This window comes from Crinia signifera, chromosome 1 (assembly GCF_055691185.1).
Source record: "Crinia signifera chromosome 1, ASM5569118v1, whole genome shotgun sequence".
Taxonomy (NCBI): domain Eukaryota; kingdom Metazoa; phylum Chordata; class Amphibia; order Anura; family Myobatrachidae; genus Crinia; species Crinia signifera.
Genome location: NC_139217.1, coordinates 327,059,043 through 327,075,830, shown reverse-complemented (window position 1 = coordinate 327,075,830; position 16,788 = coordinate 327,059,043). Strand labels below are relative to the sequence as shown.

At 46.9% G+C, this 16,788-nt stretch overlaps 1 protein-coding gene across 1 annotated transcript in view; it reads right to left on the bottom strand.

Annotated features, from left to right (window-relative positions):
• SLC7A7 (solute carrier family 7 member 7) overlaps positions 1-6,384 on the bottom strand; it is a 29,470-nt gene extending 23,086 nt beyond the window's left edge. Inside the window, exon 1 of the mRNA XM_083189284.1 lies at positions 6,074-6,384. The gene's annotated coding sequence lies outside the window, so the exon portion shown is untranslated. The remainder of the gene's footprint in view (positions 1-6,073) is intronic.
• Between the last annotated feature and the right edge of the window lie 10,404 nt (positions 6,385-16,788).

Genomic DNA, 16,788 nt, shown 5'->3' with positions numbered 1-16,788 from the left:
TATTTAAAACTTCTTGGATTGTCAACAGGCATAAATGTGGCTGGTGTATGCCAGGCATATGTCTGTAAGCTTGTGTGCGCAGTCATGGGCAAAACATACTGACAGGCCTCTAAGCGATCTGGCCAAAATATAACCACAGAGACCACAGCTCAATGTTTGGATACACTTAGAGCCTGATTCAGCCCTGTTCGCTAGTCTGTGTATATTCGAAGCCTAGCGATCAGGTAAACGGCTCCATGCTGATCGCCCGCCCCACATCCCAAAACCTCTCACTAGCATGCGAGGGGATGTGTGCGCTAACCCCAACCCTCTCATTCAGCTGCTAGGAGGAGTCATTTGATGGTCTTAATCAGATGAATGTCCAGTGTGGGGAATTAGAGATCCTAATGACCATGCAGAGGAAATCATGCCAAAGGCTTGTATCCATATGTAACTTACCTTAATGTTACTTAACACAATCCAGTTTGAAATATTTATAACATTACATATTCTGTATTTTTCAATGGTAAACAAATATTAAAGACATGAAAACATGCAGGGGTGTAGCGAGGGTGGAGCAGGCAGAACCCTGGATGCCTGACCGCCGCCACAGAGTCTGTCCCACTGAGGCAGGAGGACCTCTAGCGGCTGTCTCCTTTGCAGTGGTGGCCATCTTTGGAGGGGCACAGGGTCTCTAAAGCTTTCAGAGACTCAGCGCCTCCACAGCGGATGCCTGGTTCGGTATCCAGCAGGGCGAAGGGCGGGCAATTAACACATTAATTACTCCCTGGGCAATGCACATTTAGCTCTCCCTGGGCAACGAGCATGTAATCCCCCCCTGGCTACGAGTATGGAACCCCTGGCAGTGAGCATGTAATCCCCTATGGCAACAGGCATGTAATGCCCCTTGGCAACAAGCATGTAATCCCCCCTTGCAACAAGCATGGAACCATTGGCAACCAGCAAGTGTAGGTAAGCAGCACTTCAGGGGGCATCATGTGTTTAAGCAGCACTAGTGCTAGCATCATATGTGTAAGCCGCTCTAGTGGGGGCATTATATGTGTAAGCAGCATTATATGTGTAAGCAACATTAGTGGGGGGCATTATGTGTGTAAGGCAGTGGCACTACAGGGGGGCATTATATTTGTAAACCCTAGTGGTGGCATTATGTGTGTAAGGTAGTGGCACTACAAGGGTAGCATTAAACTGTATGTGTAAGTGGCACTACTGTAGCCATTACACTGATGGCATCCCTGCTGGTAGGTATAATTACATTCCACCTGCCTCTCCTAATCCTTCCTTCCCGCAACCTAATCCTAACTGTCTACCCCCAATAGTCTAACTCTACTTGCAAGTGCCTAACCCTAACCTTCCTATCCGCACCCTAAACCTGACCCTTCACCCTGCAGCCTAACCCTATCCCCCTTCAAATTGCCTAATGCAAACCTTCTCCTCCACAACCTAACCCTCCTACCTACTTCTTAACCTTTGAATCCGCAGCCTAAATCTAACCCCTTTGTCCTGTATCTTAATGCTATCCACCCATTCTAAGTGGCTAACCCTAACCATGCCTCCCCGCTGCCTAACACCCCCCCCCCATTCACCCCTCACCCCCATATACATTATTTAATCCTATGTCACCTGCTGGTGCCTAAACACCCCCCGCCCCCAACCTAAATCCAACCAGACCTGCATACTTACTTTGGGGATGCCAGATGTTGGAAATCCAACATTGGCATCCTCATTGATGTTGGGATTCCAGCACTGGTCTTGTGGGTCATGTCAGCCAGGATGATAACCGCACCCCCAAACACAGAACCATCAGTTTCCCAGATTCTTAATCCTGTGATAAGCAATACTTGCAGATGTATTATACCAAGGGTAGGCATACTACAGCATTTTGGCTGCCGAGGAACTGGAATTGTAGCATGACTTGCCACAATTTTTGCATACTATGGCAGTGCATGGTTGTCCAACATCCACTGAGGAGGTAGAGTTAAAGAAAAACGGTACTTGTTTCCTAGCACGGCCACACCGTTTTCCATCGGGGTGTCGTGTCGGAAAAATCGCATCGCATGCGATGCGACCGACGCAATTTTTTGATTGAATCAAATGTGAATAGGGTCCCTGGGACCCGATTTTACATTGAATTCAATGTAAAATATTCCCTAGACCCCCAATTTTACAGCGTAAACCCCACCCCACGATTGACGTGAACCCGAAGCGTGGCGAGCGCAGCGAGCCCGCGAGGGGTGGCGGTGCACGTCCTCCGACCTTTTCATTCCCCTACTATACACGTCGGCGTGGAGTTGAGAATATATAGTGTGGCGAGCGCAGCGAGCCCCCGAGCCCGAAGCGTGGCGAGCCCCGCGAGGGGACGCGTATAACTTCACAGGTATACGCGCCCGCTCGCCACGCTTCGGGTTCGGTGGCTCGCTGCACTCGCCACACTATATATTCTCAACTCCACGCCGACGTGGATAGTAGGGGAATGAAAAGGTCGGAGGACGCACACCGCCGCTGCTCGCCACGCTTCGGGTTCACGTCAATTGTGGGGTGACGACGGGGCCATATATAATGTGAAATGGGTCATATTGGCCCATTTCACATTTTTTACTATGTGAGATGGACTTAATCAAGTCCATCTCATCTTGTGCCATTATAATGGCACAAGATCGACGCGATGCTCCCGATTTCAATGTTAAAAAATATTTTAACATTGAAGCCTATGGCAAAATGAGGGGCATCGCGTCGGTCGCGTCGGGGCCAATGTAAATGGTCCCGACCGACGCGATGCTCGCGATTTTCCCTTTAACGGCAAAATGGACCTGATTTCAAAGGAAATCGGGTCCATCGCGGCCATCGTGTACCTTAACTTAAAGGTACACGATAGCCGCGATTGTGGCCGTTCTAGGAAACAAGTACCAGAAAAACTTTCACCAACCATTTCATAGCAGGGTGAGCTGATAGCAGCCTAGCTGTGAGTGCCATACTAGTGTGCGCGCATTGTGCACGTGCCCCGTCATATGGGTGTGTACCGGTCACTTTATGCACGTGCACGTCGGTGACTTACATGCACAAGCCTATAAAAGGCTAGGCTCAACACCCTGAGATTTTACCTCAGCGCTGAGCCAGGAATGGAGGACTCTGTGTCCATGTGTGCCACAGACACATTTGTAAGGTCCCCATCCCTCAACAGACAGTAGGAACCCAGCTCCCCTAACACAGGGCTGTAGTTGCTGACTCCTCCTGATCTTCTGGAGGAGGAATTGTTATTTAAAAAGAGGAAACTGTTTAACCCAATCAGTTCTGAAAACAGCAGGGAGGCTTCTGAGGAGGAAGGATGGCTCAGTCAGGGTGCAGGGTCTCCTTCTCCACCTGCATATTTTCACAGAGTGATGAAAAAGTGCACTGTGAAAATAAAGCATGCAGTTCATGTGGGTGCGATATGACATCCTGCTCGTCGGGATTCCAACAGTCAGTACACCAACATCGGAATCCTGACTCCCAGGAGTTTTGACAGGGGGCAAGCACAACAAAACCCCTTGTGGGCTCGCTTTGCTCACCACACTGGGGGCTCATGGCTTGCTGTGCTCCCCACCTCTTATATTCTCCCTCTATGGGGGTTGTGGACTCCCATAAGGAAGAATAGCTCTGTAAGTCGAGATCCCGACTGACCAGACTGTCGGGAGACCATCTAGCACCCGTTCATGCAAAAATATCTGTTTTCCAGGTATTGCCTGTAGTAGGAATAGCTTGGTGGTCTGTAGGGGATTCAGTTACAATCCCGGCGGTCGGAATCCCGGGGTTCAAAATCCCGACCGCCGAAATCCCAACACTTTCTCCCTCTATGGGTGTCCACGACACCCGTAGAGGGCGAATAAATTAGTGTGCCGAGCGTAGTGAGCCCACAAGGGGGGGGGGGGGGGGCGATCCACGTCCCACCCTTGTCAGGATTTCGGCGGCCGGGATTCCGGCGTCGGAATACATGTAAAGTAATCTGCGTCCCCTCGCCACGCTTCGGGCTCGGTGGCTCGCTGCGCTGGCCACACTATATAAAATCAACTCCACGCCAACGTGAATAGTGGGGTAATGGGAAAGTCGGAGGACGCGTTCCGCCGCCCCTCGCCACACTTCGGAGTGGCGTGGATAGTGGGGGGGTGCGTTACATCTATTTTTGGGACATTCAATCATATTATTGTATACCTAATGTCATGGCATCGCACACCCTATTAAATCGCATGCAATCGCATGTGATTTTGCGGGACATGCCGTGCAATGCGATGCGATATTGTGGTGTTAAAAAAAAATTACATGAAAAAAATCACATCGCATGCCGCCATGCGATTTCCCTACGGTGACATACGTAGAAAATCTGGGTGCCGTGCTAGGAAACAAGTACCCAAAAAAAGAACCCCATGTCGACCTAATGACCCTGTCAACCTATCCCCATGTCGACCTTCAGTCATGTCGACCTAGTGACCGTATCCCGAGGAGGTAATGAGAACCAGTGCTTTCTCTTGCAGGGGCGAATACAGCGATGTCCCAAGTGGCATTAGCCGGCAAAATGCTCCCATCTATACTACACCACACTCAGCCGCCCGCCCAGACTTCATCCCGGCACATGCAAATAAAAGTCAGTTTCCATCTAATGATTTTTCCAGCAGCGGCCACATGCGAGGGGGTGTGTATCGAAGGCAGCTTACCGGATCAAACAGAATCAGCCCCAAAGTCTCACCTTCAGTTTTGAGAAGGTCGTGCTGCCGGGGTTTGGAAGGTTAGGGGGCTTAGGTGCCAGGGAGGCCTGTATTTAGAGCAGGAGCCTTGCTGGTGTTTGTGCTGGCATGGATCATTAGGTTGACAGTGTCTAGGTCGACAGTCAGTAGGTCAACCACTATTGGTTGACAATCAAAAGGTCAACACATGAATAACATGCAATAGGTCGACATGGATAAAAGCTCAACACAAGCAAATGGTCGACATGGAAGTGGTCAACACAGGAAAAGGTCACTTTATGGTGTCTATGACGACATAAGTCTACATGGACATCGAATTAGTGCAACGCCTCCGAACAGCATGCTTTGGCATTGGTGCCTCACTACGCTCAGCACACGAATATATAATTTCCCTCTATGCCAAAATGGATAATAGGGCCAGTGGCCTGTACTCATGTGGGCGACGTGGGCCGCAGGCGTAGTGTCACGTCCCATAAATGAGGCAGAAGCAGAGAGTCATAGATAAAACTGTCCCTAATAAAACAATACAACGTAAACATCTTAAGTGATGAGTGCGTTCCTGATAAAATACACCTGAACCAGCAGCCTCAGTTATAAGTATATGATAAGCAAATAATATTCAGGGAAGTTAGTCATTAATGAGCATGATTGGAGATACCTGTCCTGATAAGTGTTCCCAGCATTATAAACAGTCCTACCTTAGCTATAGACTTTGAGCAGCTGTTTGTGAGCCTAGCACTGGAATCGTTACTGATCCAATTGCTTAGTGGAACTTGGACTAATTACTAAGCAGCCTACGATTCTATTTGATATACAAACACTTCCTACCTTGTCCCAGAGCCAATAGCTCTGTATCCTGTAACGATAACAAGCGTTTCATCCTGAAGAAATTCCTAAGCACAATTAATTCCTATCAATAATTATATAATTTATAGCGCTTATTAAGTATACATTCCATTCCACATGGAATCGTAAGCAGTTTACAGCGGTTCCTAATCTCCCTCCACAAGGACTGTAAGCATGAATACTCAATTTTATCTGGCTCCAGAACTAATTTTTCCCAACTCTTTTATCTAGACTTAAAATTGTATTGACCCCAATAGGTAGTTACCCTAGTGCTATATCGACATATCACAATATACATTACACTCTTAAGCCACTAATAAATAAAATTAAGGAGGTCTTGTCATAAAAAAAGCATATAACATTATTAAGAAGTCCATGTAAGCATGAAATAGTGGTGGAGCTTATGTTCAGGAAAGAGTGCAGGTGTGTGTAGTAAGATGGGGGTACCCTGTCTATCAATACCCTACTCATATACAGTATAAATAGAGGGTGGGGAAATAGAACACACTTACAGGTCCCAGAGCCTTGTGCTGCCCTCAGCTGTTCCTGAGACTGAAGAGGGTGAGTGGAGGAGAAAATCACATATAATAGGCAGTTTACAGCTGAGGAGGGAGGGTGCAAGGTACAGAAACAACAGGATTTCGAAAGAAGAGAAGATCACTCAGCGAATTCTGAAAGTTGTGGAGAAAGCATTTCTTATCAGAGGGGGGAGGTGGAAGGGAGGGGGCAGAGAGCACAGGGGGAGAGGCCAGGGAGGCAGGGGAAGTAAGGTGCGAGGAGAAAAGAAGAGGTGCTGGATGAGAGACCCCAGCAGCAGCAATATCAGTAGCAGAAGCGGCATTAGAAGTAGCAGCAGATGCTGTAGTGCAGGGATGTGTATGCCCTCCTCCCCCTGATACACAGACCTGCATCCGTACTGTGCACTGCTCTGTGTGCCTGCGGAAATGCACAAGCCCTGGAAAAGCCTCTTACACCATAAGAATACTTTCTTACAACTCATCTGTAGGAGTATGTGATCCTCTAACCTTAAACGTACCCTAGTGTATGTATGCAGATGTATGTAAATTAAGTATTTAATTGACCTACATCGGCACTCCGTGCATAAGTACAACATCTATATGTAACATGTTGCATTTATTTAGTTCCTTACAGGGCCGGCGCTACCCGCTCAGCAAAGGATGCAAAGCAGGTAGGCGCCGGGCAGGAGAGGCGCCCTCCCTGCTGTACATCCTCTGCTGACAGAGGCGGATTTATCGGCCGGCTCATAGGACACCAGAACCGGCCGCTATCCCTCCTGGCAGGTCCGCACGCACAACCTTCCCTCAGCCCGGCAGCAAATACTAAAACTACAACTCCCACAAACCCTTGCCAGGCACAGCACGGGGTGCATTTAGGAGTTAGCAGCTTGCCTATAGGCTGTTTGTGTAAGAGAGTAGGCGGGTACTGAACTCAGCAGCAGTGGGAACTTCAAAGCAGCTGCCGGGCTGTGACTCGAGTACAGTGGTAGTGCTGAAAATGTAAGTGCAGTGGTAGCGTCAGGGGTTAATCCCCGGGTCAGACATTCCCTCTCTCCGTGAGTGGATGTCACATATGCATATCATCGTAGTCTTACAGGTGACTGAGGACGGATGGTGGTGGCAGCAGCAGCAGCAAGTATGTTTGTGTATGTGCTATGCTGCTGCTACTCAGGAGGTGACCACCCAGTCTTCTCTGCCCTGCAGGGAAGGGGTTACAGGGAAGCTAATTTTCTGAGCAGAGCATTATAGCTTCCCCCTGGCCACGGAGGGATCAGGTGCTCAGGACAGGACAAGAGGGTTGCTAGTGTGGAGCATCGAGTGAGGGGGATAATGATGGATGGAGAGAGGCTTTATTTACACACTGACCTTGCAAGGGTCACACAGTCCCCACTCTGCATTAACTGTTGTTTTGGAAATCACATTGTTCTAGCCCTCATTTTATAGTGCAATATATCAGCTGCTTATCTCCAGTCTAAATAAGTTGGTATCATTGCAGTGACTTTACCTGTTATTTTACTAATACTAGAGTCTAGGAATAGTAACCCATGAATTACCAGATCCTGGATCATTTCCTAATAGTCACTACATAGCCCCTGTACTATACATACCCCCTGTACATAGCCCCTGTACTATACATACCCCTTGTACATAGCCCCTGTACTATACATAGCCCCTGTACTATACATAGCCCCTGTACTATACATACCCCCTGTACATAGCCCCTGTACTATACGTACCCCCTGTACATAGCCCCTGTACTATACATACCCCCTGTACATAGCCCCTGTACTATACATACCCCCTGTACTATACATACCCCCTGTACATAGCCCCTGTACTATACATACCCCCTGTACATAGCCCCTGTACTATACATACCCCCTGTACATAGCCCCTGTACTATACATAGCCCCTGTACTATACATACCCCCTGTAAATAGCCCCTGTACTATACATACCCCCTGTAAATAGCCCCTGTACTATACATACCCCCTGTACATAGCCCCTGTACTATACATACCCCCAGTACATAGCCCCTGTACTATACATAACCCTTGTACCTAGCCCCTGTACTATACATAGCCCCTGTACTATACATACCCCTTGTACATAGCCCCTGTACTATACATAACCCTTGTACATAGCCCCTGTACTATACATAACCCTTGTACATAGCCCCTGTACTATACATAACCCTTGTACATAGATACATACCCCCTGTAAATAGCCCCTGTACTATACATACCCCCTGTACATAGCCCCTGTACTATACATACCCCCAGTACATAGCCCCTGTACTATACATAACCCTTGTACCTAGCCCCTGTACTATACATAGCCCCTGTACTATACATAGCCCCTGTACTATACATAGCCCTTGTACATAGCCCCTGTACTATACATAACCCTTGTACATAGCCCCTGTACTATACATAACCCTTGTACCTAGCCCCTGTACTATACATAGCCCCTGTACTATACATGCCCCTGTACTATACATAACCCTTGTACATAGCCCCTGTACTATACATAACCCTTGTACATAGCCCCTGTACTATACATAACCCTTGTACATAGATACATACCCCCTGTAAATAGCCCCTGTACTATACATACCCCCTGTACATAGCCCCTGTACTATACATACCCCTTGTCCATAGCCCCTGTACTATACATAACCCTTGTACATAGCCCCTGTCCTATACATAACCCTTGTACATAGCCCCTGTACTATACATAACCCTTGTACATAGCCCCTGTACTATACATAACCCTTGTACATAGCCCCTGTACTATACATAACCCTTGTACATAGCCCCTGTACTATACATAGCCCCTGTAAATAGCCCCTGTACTATACATACCCCCTGTACATAGCCCCTGTACTATACATAACCCTTGTACATAGCCCCTGTACTATACATAGCCCCTGTACATAGCCCTTGTACTGTACATAGCCCCTGTACTATACATAGCCCCTGTACTATACATAGCCCCTGTACTATACATAACCCTTGTACATAGCCCCTGTACTATACATAGCCCCTGTACTATACATAGCCCCTGTACATAGCCCTTGTACTGTACATAGCCCCTGTACTATACATAGCCCCTGTACTATACATAGCCCCTGTACTATACATAGCCCCTGTACATAGCCCCTGTACTATATGCTAATGTCGGCAACTGGTGTGGGCACGCATATAGGCAATGCTACTAATGTCGGCAGCTGATGTGGGCACATGTATAGGCAGCGCTACTAATGTCGGCAACTGGTGTGGGCACGTGTATAGGCAGCGCTACTAATGTCGGCAACTGGTGTGGGCACGTGTATAGGCAGCGCTACTAATGTCGGCAACTGGTGTGGGCACGTGTATAGGCAGCGCTACTAAGGTCGGCAACTAGTGTGGGCACGTCTATATGCATCGCTACTAATGTCGGCAACTGGTGTGGGCACGTGTGTAGGCAGCGGTACTACTGTCGGCAACTGGTGTGGGCACTACTTGTAAGCAGAGCAACTACTTTTCGCAACTGGTGTGGGTGTTATGAATAAGCAATGCTACAAATGTGGGCATATGCAGGAGTACTCGGGGCATTATGTGTAGCATAATGTGTGTCAATCATATGGGCATTATAGTGCATGGCATATTATTTAAGGGGAATTACAGTGTGTGGCATAATGTGTAATGGGCATTATGGTGTTCTGCCCATTGATGTGTGGCATTATGAATAATGTGAATTACTGTGTGTGGTTACTATAATATGTTATGGGCTTTGAGGTGTGAAGCATAATGTGTTATGGGGATTATGGTGTTATTGGTACTTTTATGTGACCACGCCAATTCCCCATAAAGCCACGCTTCTACAATTTTGCGCGCGCCTTCGGCGCGCACTGTCCCTGTTTTTTTACACATGGCACCAAAATGGCTAGTTACGGCACTGGTGCTGTGTTAGGTGAATAAGATTGTGATACAGTGTGGTGTAATTTGGAGTGGGAGCATTATTGTGTGGCCACACCCTCCCTTTGTAAAGTTTGGGTGGGCGCAAATTTATAGTTTGCAGGAGGGCGCCGAACCCCCTAGCACCGGCCCTGGTTCCTTACAGGAGAAAGGAACAGCTTATACAATGATAGTATACAAGCTACAGCTACTGTACCTAATTTCTGTCTACAAAGTGTGAAGTGTTTGTGGGCGCTGTCCTGGTGACTCTCAGCAGGGAACAATGCTGTACTGTAATTTTAGGACAGGTCTCCCTGACACGGGCTGTGCAAAGTTATGTTGTCAGGTGAGGTTTAAAAAAAACAGGACTTGTAAACAAGGAAAACGTCAGCATTGTTCCTACTGTAACCATAGTAACACTGCAAATCACTATATGTATGTGTTATTATATACAGTTATATATATATATATATATATATATATATTTACATTGCAAGCTATCACGAGCAGGGCCCTCTTACTTCATCATGTGCTTCTCTAGAATATATATATATCTCTACCACCCAAAAATTTGCTTCAGTGTCCTGTCCCCTGATGCAGCGCTTTTTACTTACCATGTTCTTTTCCCACATTGTCTTGTACTGTAATTCGTTATTGGCTTGCTCATTTAGGTATTGCGAGGCGGAACCCTTATTTATAAATCAGAATGTCCGGTTAATCAAGACACATACAGCATAGTAGGATCGGCAGTGGCACTCTAGTCTCAATAAATCCAAAAATACTATGATTTGGCTACCAATTTTTTGGATTTATTGAGACTAGAGTGCCACCGCCAATTATACATATTCTTTCTCTCTCTCTCTCTCGCATTACATCTATTTATATGTAGAAAACACATATTACGGAGCACTATTAATCATTCCCATCAGTCAGCTTTAATTTGTCTACTATACAGGGCAGCCTATAATTTGTTAAAATTGCAATCTAAATAATTCCAAACACTTTTTTCTAATGAAGCAGGGTAATTGCCCTAGTAGGATGGAGTGGCTGAGCGTCACGGTGGCACAGTCTCACATTGTGGGGACGTAATCAATGCCTTCAATACACTGCTCCACCCCCACCACCACCAGTTACCATCTGCTTAAAGGAGGATTACTATATCCCTGCTATTGAGGCAAAAAACTTCTCAGGGACAAAGGGAGCATCTGCTGCTGGGAGCCAGAGTACAGTACTCCCAGCTCTCTCCCTGTTACTCCATGTGTATGTATGTGTGACAGTGTGTGCCTTCCTGAAGTAATAAGTAATATCCAAAACAATATGGGGCCAATTTATCAATTATCAATGCGATATGGGTGGAATATTACCACCCAGGATCGCATTGTGAAATAGGAAATTAGCGCTGGGATATATTATCCCACAAGCGCAGGGACAGGGCTCCGAAAGGGCTCAACCGGAAGCTGGGGGGTCTGCACATGCGCGGTTAGTGCTGACCCCGCTTCGGCAACAGTGCGATCCCGTAGCCCATATGCTACAATGGGCCATCGCCATCTCAGAATGGCGATAGCCCAGGGATGCGAAGCCGGGCTGCCCGATGTTGATACATCAAACAGCGGCGATGCAGGGGGATCGCAGCAGGTATCGGAGATTCCTGCTGCAGTTCCTCTTTGGTACATTCAGGGGATACTTAATATTTGTGGATAACCCCCGAAAACGGGTTACTTCCATTGGAGGCCGGGGATGGTTGCACGCTTGGGGTGCTGCCGGCTTCCATCCCCCGGAGCCCCCATCTGCGGCCGCCCAGAAAACTGGAGAAGGGATGCAGAGAGAGTGGAGAGAGGCAGGATGGGAGGTCGGAGGAGGAGGCCCCCGTCCACAGCGCAAGATACGGAGGAGGCCCCCGGCTTGGACCCGGCTGGGCCCCCCCAGCGCAGGACGAGGGAACGCTCCCCCCCCAGTGGTAACGCAGCCAGAGGAGGGGTGAGATGGAGGCAGATGGCCCCCTGGTGCAGGAGGCGACCCGGAGCGGCATGGTGTGCCGCCCCCCCACACATACAGACAACAGGAAACCCCCCCGCGCGAACACCCAGTGCCCTGTCGAATGTCGCGGCTAAAAGTGTGATTTTTACAGCACCCTATTAACCCCTTCAGTGGTGGTTTTTGTTTTAAGGAGGTCTTGATGGCGTAATAGCTGCCTAAATGATATACCGGGTGCAGGCTACGGTAAGGACCACTGGAGCATTTTTAAGCATTTGTACTATGCTGTGAGAACTGTATGCTGCAATGCTGTAAACTTTCTTGCTGTGCTGATTACCTTGTATGCTGTACACCTGCTACAAGAATAAAGACCAATATTTCATCTGATCAACTGTATGTGCTTCCCTGCACTGAGTACACCACAAGTACTCCTACACTGCTGGCACTCCCACTCTGAGGACACTGCCCACACACTTGAACTGAGTACACTACTAGCCCCCTTGAAACGAGGACATCGCCAGCACTCCCGTTCTGCTGACACCATTGACACCTGCTGTCACAGTAAGTGTACTATTGGAGTATGTGACCTGCACTGTATCCAACCTGTTCTCTAACTTGCTTTTTCTCAAACCCACATTGTATTCGGCCTTCACTGTACCAAACCTGCACTGTATCCCACACTGTATCAAACGCATCCTATACCTGCATTGTATCCAGCCTGCACTACATCCAACCAGCACTGTATCCAACCCACACTATGGGGGGTATTCAATGTGTGCCGATATGTCAAACAAGTTATCCTATGGCAAAGTGGATAACTGTGGCCTTGACAGCTATGTTGGTGTTAGACTAGTGTCCGGTGTCCGCTATCAGTGGAGTGGGATTTAGCCGATTGATGGAGGTATTGTATCCCCGGTACCAAATCCCATCTACATTCCACTTAACTAGGCAGACGATACCCAAGATATTACAGAGACTTCCAAAAAAGTGTCCTCCGTGCCCTGAAAAATGCAGTTGTTCCCACTGTCCACTTAACCACGGACATGTGGACAAGTGATACAGGGCAAATTAAGTACTAAATATCGGTGACAGCCCACTGGGTAGATACATCATCTTACCACAGCAACAGCAGTACGGATGGTGTAATGGTTAGCATTACTGCCTCACAGCACTGAAGTCAAGAGATCGATTATCACCATGGCCCTAACTGTGCAGAGTTTGTATATTCTCCCCGTATTTGCGCGGGTTTCCTCCAGGTACTCCGGTTTCTCCCCACAATCCAAAAATATATACTGGTAGGTTAATTGGCTCCTAACAAAATTAACCCTAGAATGTCTGTGTGGTGTACATGTGGTAGGGAATATAAAGTGTAAGCTCCACTGGGACAGGGACTGATGTTAATGTGTGAATATTCTGTGTAAAGCGCTGCGGAATATGTATGCGCTATATAAGAAACTGTAAATAAATAAACAGCAGCAGCATCTCCGAAACGCCAGCTCCTTCCAAAGCAAGCTACACTGTGTACCACTGGTTTCAGTAAGAGACACAACGCCAACAACCTCTAAGAGAAACCGAGGGAAATCATCGCGCAGTGGCTTACCCCACTTAGACTCTCCTGGGGATGTGTGGTATTGGACAACACCTGTAACATTGTGAGGGCATTACATATGGGCAATTTCCAACATGTGACATGCAGTAGGTTGACAGGGTTGAAATGTCGACATAAAAAAGGAAGACTCGTGACAAGGTCAACATTATTATTTTTTTTAACTGGCTTCTTCTACCATTCATGTTGGCATAGATGGAGAAAATAATTGTGTGCCGAGCATATTGAGGCACCAGCCTGAAGCATAATGACATGACAAAAACTCATCTCTACCTTTTCATTTATCTACCGTTCTGATGATGATCCTTTGACCCTGTCGACCTATCGCATATTCACCTTTTGTGGTACACCTATTTACTCAGTATCTAGGCACTGTCTGTATATGGTGTTCCACTCTCTATCAACCCTGACTTGTGTAGATGGTTGATGTTAGGACAAGGCCTTGCTGATGATAGGGGTGTATTAAACCTTGCCTATGCCCAGCATCTGGCAGTCGGTTATATTAATTAGAGATTGTTGTGCCTAGTACTGGGGAATGTGGATTATAGTCATAGCTTTACGTTATCTCTCTGCACAGGCTGAGAACACAAATCTATCATTTGCCTGCTCGGTATCATTATTTTCTGACCTCTATAACCGTTTGCTGCTCCCATAATGATATCATACCTTTCCCCTATTGCTAAGCTGTACATCCATGGTCTATTATTGGGAGGATTATCATAATAAGGTTGAGAGAAGGGTTTTGGGAGTACAGTATGTGACAAACAGCATTTACAGGACATACACAGATTTAGTAAAACTCTTATAGAAATTTAGAACATTCCTGTGGTATAATTTTTATTTTACATTCACCTTGACATACCTCCCAACTTTGAGGAAGCCGGAGGAGGGTTGCTGGCATGCGCGTCAAAGGTGCGCCAAAAATTGTGGGTGGGGGGGGAGATAAAGGGGGTGTGGCCTATACTTGCACCGCTCCCACGAGGCTACGCCCCCATTTTCACTGCTGTGGGGAATGAAGAGTGTGTGCATCCGCACAGCATCTATTCACGGGTGACAGGGGGGACTCCCCCCCCCCCCCCCCTGCCGCGGGACACTGCCAGTCCCAGGCGGGCCGCAGGAAAATCACCAAAAATTGGAACATTCTCCCCCGTAACCGGGACAGTTGGGAGGTAGGCCTTTATATATACTTTGGCCAGATACAAGGAAAATATACTGAAATAAGGTTTGCCAAATCTTACGCCCCACATACACAGAACGATGGAGTCTCCGTGCTGAGCGATATAGTGTAGTACAGATTGCTCAGCACACAGCGATGTGTGCTGAGCAATCTGCCATGACCAGTGTTCTCTGGTGGGGTGGGGATCGTATTGTCGACCCGACTTAGGTCGACAGTCATTTGGCGAACAGCGATGGAAATAAAAATCAGTCTTCATTGACTTTTATTTCCGAATGGGTGAGAAATCAATCGATGGTCGGTGACCATCGAAGATTTCTCTTCCCTTAGGCAAATATACACTGCCTAGCGAGCAGGTCTGAATCAGGCCCAGTATTTATTACTTCTCTAGTACTCTATATAGTACTTTATAAGAGGATGTATCATTTTGGATTGTACTGTATGTCCCATATCCTGTTAAGGTTCAACTCACGGACAAGTATCCTGGTATTCTATTCTCTAGTACAATCCAGGATTTATCATTCCCTGAATGACTAGGGCCGCAAGTGATGATATTCCTGCAATGTGTCCCAACTGGGATGACAGCCTTTTCCCAGCATGCAATATTATATTTTCAGTTATTTAAAATGCATGGTTTTTCTAGGATCATTACGATAATGCATACAGTGGGGTTAATGACAGAATACTATGATGGTCTTTTTAATAGAAGAAAAAGACTGCTCTGCAGCACAAGTACAACTAGCTCTGAAGTGATAACTTTACTACACCAGCAGTGTTAGTATAATGGTCAAGGAGCCCTAATGTCCATATAACAGAATAAGAAAAAAATAGACAGTTTTCCTATGAATTAATAAAATACTCCCCAAATTCCCTCCTTAATTAATTAAATATTAAATAAATGAGTTTCCACTGCAGATCCTCTGTTTAATAATGTTTATTTTCTTTGTTTGCTTTTACTGAGATAAATACCGTTTGATTTTGCGTAAAAGGGTTCTAGTTTGCTTGAAATATTGGCCCTTATTCTGGTTCACTTCCAAAGGCAAGTTCGTTTTCAAATGGAAAAAAACATGTGCACTGCAGGTGGGGCAGATGTAACCTGTGCAGAGAGAGTTAGATTTGGGTGGGGTTTTACTTCAAAGTGAGATCTATATTGCAGTGTAAAAATAAAGCAGTCAGTATTTTCCCTGCACAGAAACAAAATAACTCACCCAAATCTAATTCTTTCTGCACAAGTTACATCTTCCCATACTTGCCTTTAAAAAAGTTTTGCCACATATTGAATTTCCCCCTTAATGTCTAATAATGCAGCAGTGATTAGACCTTATGGCAAAGGATGGAGGTTTCAGTTCCAAATCAAGAGTAGGAAGTGGAACCTTTTAATACCCAGTATCCATGCAGTTGCTGGGAAATAATTATTGGGAATAGTTTTAGCATATTTTAGCAAAAAAGGACCACCCATGCTCAACTCAGCCTGCCAGGGGGCCACACAGGAGTTCTAGACAAGGACAGTGATCTTCTGTTGCTCAAGAGTCCATGCTAATGACACTCACTAGCCCCTTGTTGGGCCAATGGCAGGAGAGAAAGCAGTACACCACATGGTTATGGATTGGATGGTCAACATACTGCAAGGTCGACATGGGTCTAGGTCGACATGGGACAAGGTCGACTGGTCATTAGGTCGACAAGCATTAGGTCGACATGGTCTAGGTTGACAGTCAAAAGGTCAACATGGGGTTTTTCACTGTTTTTGACCCGAATGTCGACATGGACACAGGATTAAGTGCACCGCGTCCCCTCGCATGGCTCTCTGCACTCGCCATGCTTCGGGCACTTTGCCTCACTGCGCTCAGCACACTATTTTATTCTCCCACCACGCCCTAGTGGATGGTAGAGCATGAAATACCGCCTGTCGGCTCAAAAAACCGTGAAAAACCCCACGTCGACGTTTTGACTGTCGACCTAATGCGTGTGTCGACCTAATGACCTGTCGATGTAGCCCCATGTCGACCTTGCCATA